Raw genomic sequence first — 8,924 nt, 5'->3', positions numbered from 1 at the left:
CCCTCTTGTCTTTTTCTGCCCACCCCCATATTCCTTTCCAAGTTGTGGCACTACTCTTCTCATCTTTTTGGTGAGCTGTCCGGGTTTATTCGCAAGCCCTAAAAACCCGGAAGTTACTCGGGTTACCGCCACCTGAAAAAGCTTGATGCGATGGCTTAGAGTTTGAGGACAATACCTCATTTTAAAAATATACAATGCGGCACAAAAGTTTCATGCCACTCTCGCCCTCTCCTTAATTCGCAATATCTTTGACCTACCGTAACCACAATTTTAATCTCTAAATTATCCATTCGATGTAGCAATCGGAGATCGGTGCAAGACATACGCATGGTTCGCTATCTCAGTACTTGTCGCACCAAATAAGTGGTGCTCCATAACATTTTCCAATCTCATCAGTGTAAGTTTTGTTCGTATTTTGTAATACCTAAGCCTTCGCACCTAGCAATGAAAAATTTATGTCGTTTCTTAAAATATATTAGCTACCTCAAATGGAGTAGCACAGGATGCGAATGCTCATCATCAACATATAAGTATTCTAGTGCAATCTTGCTTCATATAAAACAAATACTAGCTATAGAATTCTCTTCGATGACCGATCAAGAGTGTGCCATGTAATTTCCATTGATGATTAAATATACCCTACCTTCACTTGGATGAAGAGGGAACTCGTGGTGCCCGAAGAGCCGACCGATTCACGCACAAAGAGCATTAGCATATATGGTTTGATCATATATGATTAAATTACCCTACCTTCACTTGAAATCTTTCCCCCCAAGTAAGCGCATGACCAAGACATTTGGGAACTTTTCTATCAGATATGGTTTGCTATATTAAGCTGTGTATGTGGTCTAATTCTCGTTCTTACTAGACAAGTGAGACTGAAGTGGTTCGACTTAGATCAATCCAATATTGGATGCCTTAAAACTAGGACATAAAGAAAGATTTCATCAGCTGCCAATTGAATATATGCACATCTGGTGAGAGGTGTTCATGTGTATTATTTGGTTTGGTTTGAGGATGCCAAATCCTCTACATGCCACCAGTATTAGCAAAATCAACAAAACCTGTTATGATACTTCAAGTAACTCTACCAGATATATACTGCTATTTTACCTCCTCAATTATCCATTCGAGATCAGTGCGATTTTTACAAGATCGGTGTGGTACATGATCACAATTTGGATCATTTACCTGAGTGCCACTTTGGCGTCACACCATATATATGGGTAAAAGAGTGATTCTTTATAATATAGTGTAATGTAAAAAGAAGTACTTCGAATCATTACTATATGACTCAGTCTTGTTCTGAAAAAATTGAGGTATTTCGAATTGTTTGTTGGCATGGATAAACTAAAAAAAACCTTTGAAATGATTTCAGCATTAGACCTTGGCCTCAATGGAAAAATGATGGAGGGAATGTGCTATTAAAACTTTTTTTTTTCATGCTTTTTGTCGAGCTTCTTTTATCCTGGTTTTTAGCTTTCTGACTCAAGTTAGAGCTTTTCTTTCCTAGCTTTTTACCCGAGTTGTTTAATTGGCATTATCTTATTTGCTTGGCTTTAGCTCTGTTTTCTGCCACTAACTTAAAACTTTATTAAATTAATACTTTATTATATTGATTTTCAAATTAATACTTTATTAAATGCCCCTTCTCAGCCATGTAAATTTCGTCCATAATTGGCAATGCCCAGCCCAATTTTGTCTTAAAGATGATTTTGTTCGTGGCTTGGGAATTTAATTAGTGCTATTATATACTTTTGCTCTAAAAAGAAGTTTGCAATATTTAGCTACCTCAAATGAAGTTGCACAGGATGGATGTTGACGCTCATCGTGGATATGATATCCAAAATTAAGCAATCATGCTACATGTTAAACAAATAACACTAGATAAAAAATTTTCTCCAACGACACAATGGACAACTTTTCCTCCCCAAGAACAAGAGAGCACAAGAACAGAATATTTGGAACGTCTTTATATCTCATACATTCTGTTTACCATATTCTGTACGGCTTATCCAATTTTTGTTCCTATCAGAGACTAGAATAGTTCCATTGGGATCGGATGCCTCAAACAAGAGTACTGGGATATGAATTGACAAGAGAATATATGCAGATATAGCTAGAGGTGTCAATGTTTATTGTTTGGTCTGGTTTGAGGATGTCCGATCCTCTGTGTGCCGCCAATACCATCAGCAAAGCCAACTTGAGGATTGCCTGAGAACTTGCTAACTTTGCCTAGCTAATCTTATCAACAATGCCTGTTTAAAGTACTATACATCTGATTTCGTCGACTCGTGACCCCAACAAGTTGAAGGACAACTGCATTTAACTGGGGAGGGGATCCGAACATCCACTCCTGGGCAATATATGGTGGCTGATGAGGGAGTGTGATGTCTTTCAGACTATGCATGTTTACCGCGAGACGAAGAGAACTACTAACTTGGTCGTCTCCTATGCTGCTCATCACTCATTTTTGGACTCAGAGTTCTATTGTTCCTCCTTCTCTGAGTTGTTTTCTTTCCTTTGACACAACTGCCTGTAGTCGCGCGCAATTAGTGTGAACAACCGATGTACTTAAAAAAAAAAGGACAACTGCATTTGATATGCTAACATTTTGTCGTAGGAAATTTAACTTGAATGAAAAATAAAGAGCTCTTCCCTTCAATTGTTGGTTCTCATCAATTCCATTTTTGTTTGCTTTCTTTTCTCAATGGTGGCAACGGTTGGAAAAGTTTCCAGACTAATGTTTCTCCAATAGGCTCAGATATGGATGAACTCTCTTATTGTTATATCATACTTAATATCAGAGTCTATCCTTTACAAAAATTGTCCAACATTTGAATATGGTAACTAAAGGGAAGTTGCGCATAAGCTCTGGTGCGGTGAGTGTGTAAAACCTTCGGGTCAGCACAAATCCTTCCCACTAGGGGGACTAGTGTTACGGAGAAAAGGGGGCCTGGACTTAGTTCCATATCGGTTGAGTAGTACAAAGGATTGTGCCTTATAAGAAGGAGCACACTCCCTTCCATGGATAGGCGCCTTTTAAATGGCAAAGCCATGCGTCCTTTCCCAAAGCGGACAATACCTTCCATCGGGACACAACCCCTTTTCTTGCTCTAACAAGCTCTATTATGTCTCTTTCTTAATATATAAATTAGTTCTCTAATGGATAAATCTATTCTGTTCTAAACATTATGCTCGATGGTGTACCGGGATACTCCATCAAATTAGATTTCATAGGCACAATGGTCAACATTAACAATCCATATATTTCATATCTCCAGGTGGTATGTATAGCCCATGTTGCAACTGAGAATTAGATATCTCCAATGGAATCCTTTTCCTTCATTTACTTGATGCATTGCCACAGTATTTATTTATGAGTTACATATTGCCACTGTATCCATTGCCACCTTGATGCTTGTAGCCCATTGAAATGGCATCTCGGGTCGCCGCTTTTCCAGAGGGTGTCTCCTTTTCTTTGTATACTTTGAGTTAGGTGTCGCATGCAAACAAGAATGTCAATTGCTAAAGTTTGGTGTAGTAGTACGTGCATGGCCCTGGAATCTGTGGTAAAACCACCCCCATCCTAGTCACGAAAATTTTTGGTGAGTAGCCACATAACTCTAAAAAAATTCTTGGCTGATCAAACTTGAAAGAGATAGAAGGGGATGCACTTCACAGATATTTCCTATCATGTCTTTAAAAATATATAAAAATACCATATTTTTTCAAGGAAAAAAGGTAATTAATTTAAAAAATGCTTTTGATGAGTTGTATTTCTAAATTCTACTGTTTGTATGTACATATGTATATATGTATGCATGCATGTATATATATATATATATATAATATTTAATATGTGTGTCGGCCGATCCCTAGGTGACTTGGTAGTAAAACATGCTGTTGGCTAAAATTGTTAAAATCATATGATTGATTCTTCTTTTTCAACAAAAAAGATATCTTCTTTCAACAACAATGGTTGGCTATAAAGGACAAAAGTAGCTTCAGGACGCGAGCAAAATTTTCTACATCTCCTGATGATTTTTGAGAAGCGTAGGCCAAGTTGGATCTATTGCGACAAAACTTCATTGTCATAACAAAGTCCTTGTAAGTTGTAAGCGCCTATTAATCAACACTTGTAGATGAAATCATCCCTATGCTTAAGATGTATTGCACCAATCTCTTCCCTGATTTATGGACTATACCTTCTCATACAAGTCCACATAGAAGCTAGGATAGTGTGATTCATGCAGCATGTAGGCATCTTTCATGTACATAAACATGCATGAAGAAATTATCTACTAGTTTGATGGCATTCTAGTTGGTTTAATTGGTTTAATGCCTATGGTAGCACTCCAACAGTCAATTTCTCCCATCTTGCCTACTTTTCCCACCACTAAAACCAATACCTTCTCATTAGATCGTCCAGAAAGATCATCAAACTTATTTTTGAACACTCCGGCTTCCCTAGATAGGTCTAGGCATGCAAGATCAAAATTTCCATCCAGAGGGCATAACAATCTCATACAACATTTGTCATCAAAACTCTAAGTATCCAAATAAAGCTCATGATGAGTGCTACAAAGGTGCGGCAACTTCAAAGGGATTCACCTCATGCAGCAAATGGAAGCTTATGGCAATATTTTGGTCTTAAAATAGGCTGGTCAAAGTACATTTTTTTTTTCAATTGATCAAGTATATCTCACAACACAGAAAGAATTAGATAAATCAACTAAAGATTAAGTTGTTGTTGGAGTCAAGGTCTAGGTCAACTTTTTTGTAATTATTTTCATTAATTATGGTTATTCACAAAAGTTATAATCTCTTCTAACTAGAAGAGGATTTGATTCATATTTTGCACAGACGAACCTCTCAAGTATAAACGGAGGATCAATGTAGCAAATTTATATATCTTTAATAATATTTTATTATTCTATTCTAAGAGATACAAGTTTAACACGTTGAATAAAACTTTCTTTTCCAATCAAATAATCAGAATTTGGGTCGTAAACACATCATAAGGTAGGGCATGCATGCCAGAGAGTTTAAAAAAAAAAAAAAGTCGGTTCACAAAATTATAGTTTTGTTACATGGCATGAATAATTCATAATTACTCATCAACGAACCATGCATATATTTGTGCTTACACAATATATATATATATATATATATATATAATCTTGCGATATCCCTCATCATTGCTTTGTGTGTTCTAAAATACTTCCTTATCTAGGCATGCTGTGACAATTCAAATGCATCTCCAAGCTGAGGGCTATGTTGCTATATTTGTCAGAGAAAATGTTTGTTTTTTCTCTCCTCTCGTTAAACATAGAACGACCAGCATGGGCAAGAACCGGACAAACGAGCATGTAGCCCGATCTTTAAAGATCTTATCAAAAAGATATTAGTTATATTTCTTTCAAACGTTTTCACTTTGGAGCATTTGGAATAACCCTCTTTCAATTAAAGCCAACAAGACAATTGATCTTCCTTTGTTATTTTAGCTCATTTGTTCCTTTGTCTCTTTAACATATGATTACACGTACGAGAGGAACCCCATTAGACTCATCTCTAGCAAAGAAAATATGAATAAAATATGACCCTATACTCTCTTTTTCAAGCATCTAATATTCTAGGGACCATCTCTTTTATTTGACTACAAACATGATTTGCCGGTCATCGGTTCATGCATCTTGGAACCTTTACCATCATAAAGAGCGACAGCACACCATACACGATTAGATGAAACGATCTTGATAACACCATGTCGCGAACTGGGCACTCCTACAAAATTTTCAATGGGACAGCTAGCTTGACTTGATCGTTGTCCTTATAACCTGTTGACATCAATGCATTATATCTTTTTTTGTTGGTAAATTTGATGAACTAAACCATTCAAGTATAAATATATCCATAAAAATTAGAAAATGAAATTTTTAATAATTGAACCTGAATATTTATCGAGGAATTCTTGTAACAACCCAGGACCTCACCCAAAATGGCTAGCCGAAAGTTATTATTTGGGTTCCTTGATCCTGTATAAGTACCCAAGATCTACCCAGCAAATAACCGATGTGGGACTAAACACACGCCCGTACGAGTCCTCACAATTCCATAATGTAAATTTAGTGTGCATGGCTAGCCATATATGATGCCATCCAATCAACTGCACTATTAGCGTTGCTATAAATATATGCAAGTTAGCAACCTACCCGTCATCCTCCAATGGACATTACTGCATTATATTCCTTAAGCAATAATCTAGACTCCTGGTCGTCATCGAATGCCATTGATTGTAATAAAAATGGCGATCAGAAGTACTGCAAGTTCAAACTTGCTCTCCTAGTTAGTAGCATTGACTCGACAGTCATATAGCAATGGAAATGAGCTCATTTTAAGCTCCACTGGCTGCCTTGTTCTGAAAAATTATTACAATTTTGGCTATTAGAATGCTTACTGGTGCACTTTGTAAAGTTTTAAAATTAGTGCCATGACCCGGGCCCCAAGTCCCACTCTTAACTGATTTTTGACCGGTTCCCTTCGGTTTTCTTGCATTCTAGTTCAAAAGAAAAGGAGGGGAAAAAAATAGCTTCCTGAATCTTATCAAGATCCATGAATGAAACAATCAACATTGTTCACTAAAGGGTCTATAAAGAAGGCCGTGCGAATTAATTTTGTATAAAATCTTATCCACCTTTGCTTCTAAGCATGTCAAGATTCCCTCTCATGTGCATCATGCCAGTCGTGGTATCTTTTTGAGCAAAGAGTAGTGGTATCTTTTGATAGTATTATTGTGCCAAAAATAATAGCCCACTAGAATTGAAAGATATGGGGCCATATCAATAATTTTAGCAGAGTTCGGAAAGGTAGAGTGAATGAGCTAAAAAGAAAGATGTGTAAAGAAATAATGTGCATCGTACATCCACAATTTTTCTTGAGAAAAAAGAGGGCATATTCCACTTATCCATGTTTTGTTAGATGATCTCTGAGGTTTAAGTTTGTTACACTTGCATCCAATAGTTTGTAAACGATGTTAATAGACGGTTTACCTCATATAAAAAGTTAAAATTACTCTTGAGTAGGGAGGAGGATACACTTTTTTTTTTTTTTATATCCTTGGATAGATATTATGTCATTATTTTGGTCATTTTAAAATTTTTCTGATGTGGTATTTGGGTTCCATTTAATGTTAACGGTTTTATTAACGTTGTGTTAAATTATGGGTTAAAGTGTTGGATGAATATAAATTTTAGAAAGGTAAGAATAAGTTTTTCAAATTATTGAGTTTAAGTATAATTCCCTCCTAATTTCTGGAGAATTTTTGTAATTTATTCTTTCTTTAATTCTCCTGATAGAAGTGTTAGTCAACTAATTTTGTGATATTGCACATGTGAAGGTTCTATTTTGGATGTTAGAACGAACTATCCCTATGCTAACATATGAAAGAGGAAAGGAAAAACTCCAATTTTTTAGAATAATTGATACGTTTTCTAATATATACACACACACACATACATATTTATCTCTAGAGCTGCGTTCGATTTCACAAAATACTTCTTATACCATGGTTTTCTAAAATTAAAAGACCTGCTGGATAATCTTATTGGACGAATAGCATGTTATGGCATCCTAAGAGGACCTAATTATGTCAGCTGGATATAGCATTATATTTAGTTCCCTTACCTTTTACAAAATAAGCATTTATTACATGTATTATTTTGGGAAAAAGAAATTTATAGAAGCAATTTTAAACATAGAAATTTCTCATAAATGAAGTACACATGCGCACAGATACTTATATATCCTTTGAAATTTTGTTTTCATTGCCTTAATAAAATTGTTTGAGCTCACCAATTTCTTTCTACAATAATAAAATTAAGTATTCAGACAAATACATATATACATATAGAACTACATGGATCTTGCTAGAGGATGCCCGAAGGACTTGATAAGCGCAAATGTCAAAAAAATATATGCATTTTTTGATTTCTAAGTTCGATGGATCAACTCTCATATATCAAATGAATGTGGGATTAGAGAAGGACAATGTTTGTTTTCAAGCCATACCATCTCCCATCTAACTTCTGCAATTTGTGAATACATGTGGTGGTAATCCAAAATGTAATGATTTTAATCCATGTCCCATTACTTGATATGATAGCTAGTTCAACACATACTTGAAGGTTTTGCTTCTTATATTCATAAGCTTGATTGTTGTTATAATCATAATTTATTTTTCTTTTCTTTTCTCCTTTTTTTGGATAGAAGAGATTGGTGGATGATGGGTTACACAATGGAGGTTAGGTCTTCATCAATGCACGAGGCTCCACTAAAGAAGTTTGCTCGTCTTCTTCTTTAGCACGTGAATTTATGGATGCACACCGAAATCTATTGTATTGATAACTTAGGATTCGTTTGGTTGGAGTTCAAAATAAATAGATGAAAAAATAGTATTTTTATAAAAATTAGATTTTCATGTTTTATGAAAAAAAATCATAAGAGACATGAAAAAATTACATTTTCACTGGTTAGAAATTAAAATATATTTTTTTAAAAAAACTACCTTTAAACCATTAAAATTCATAGATAAGTTCTTTTTCTTTATTAAGAATATAATAATATTTCATATAATTTTTGATATTTCGATGAGATTTTTTTTTCTGCAAACTAAACAAATTTTTAGAGGCCACATGATATTGCTTTTGCTTTTTATTTTTATCTATAGAAAATCTAAAATAGATAAAGAAGAAAACTAAGCCAACATATGTACTGAATTTTTTTTATTTTCCAAAATTATTTATTGAATATTCAAAACTCTTGGCAATACAGATTTATTGACTTCAGAAAAACGTTAAAAATAGCATAAATTATGGGCAAATGCTATTTAATTTTCAACATCAACCCCTGGCATTTTTTGGATT

The sequence above is a fragment of the Phoenix dactylifera genome, chromosome 8, assembly GCF_009389715.1.
Source record: "Phoenix dactylifera cultivar Barhee BC4 chromosome 8, palm_55x_up_171113_PBpolish2nd_filt_p, whole genome shotgun sequence".
Classification (NCBI taxonomy): domain Eukaryota; kingdom Viridiplantae; phylum Streptophyta; class Magnoliopsida; order Arecales; family Arecaceae; genus Phoenix; species Phoenix dactylifera.
The sequence above is the reverse complement of the archived record's forward strand: the minus strand, read 5'-3'. Positions refer to the sequence as shown.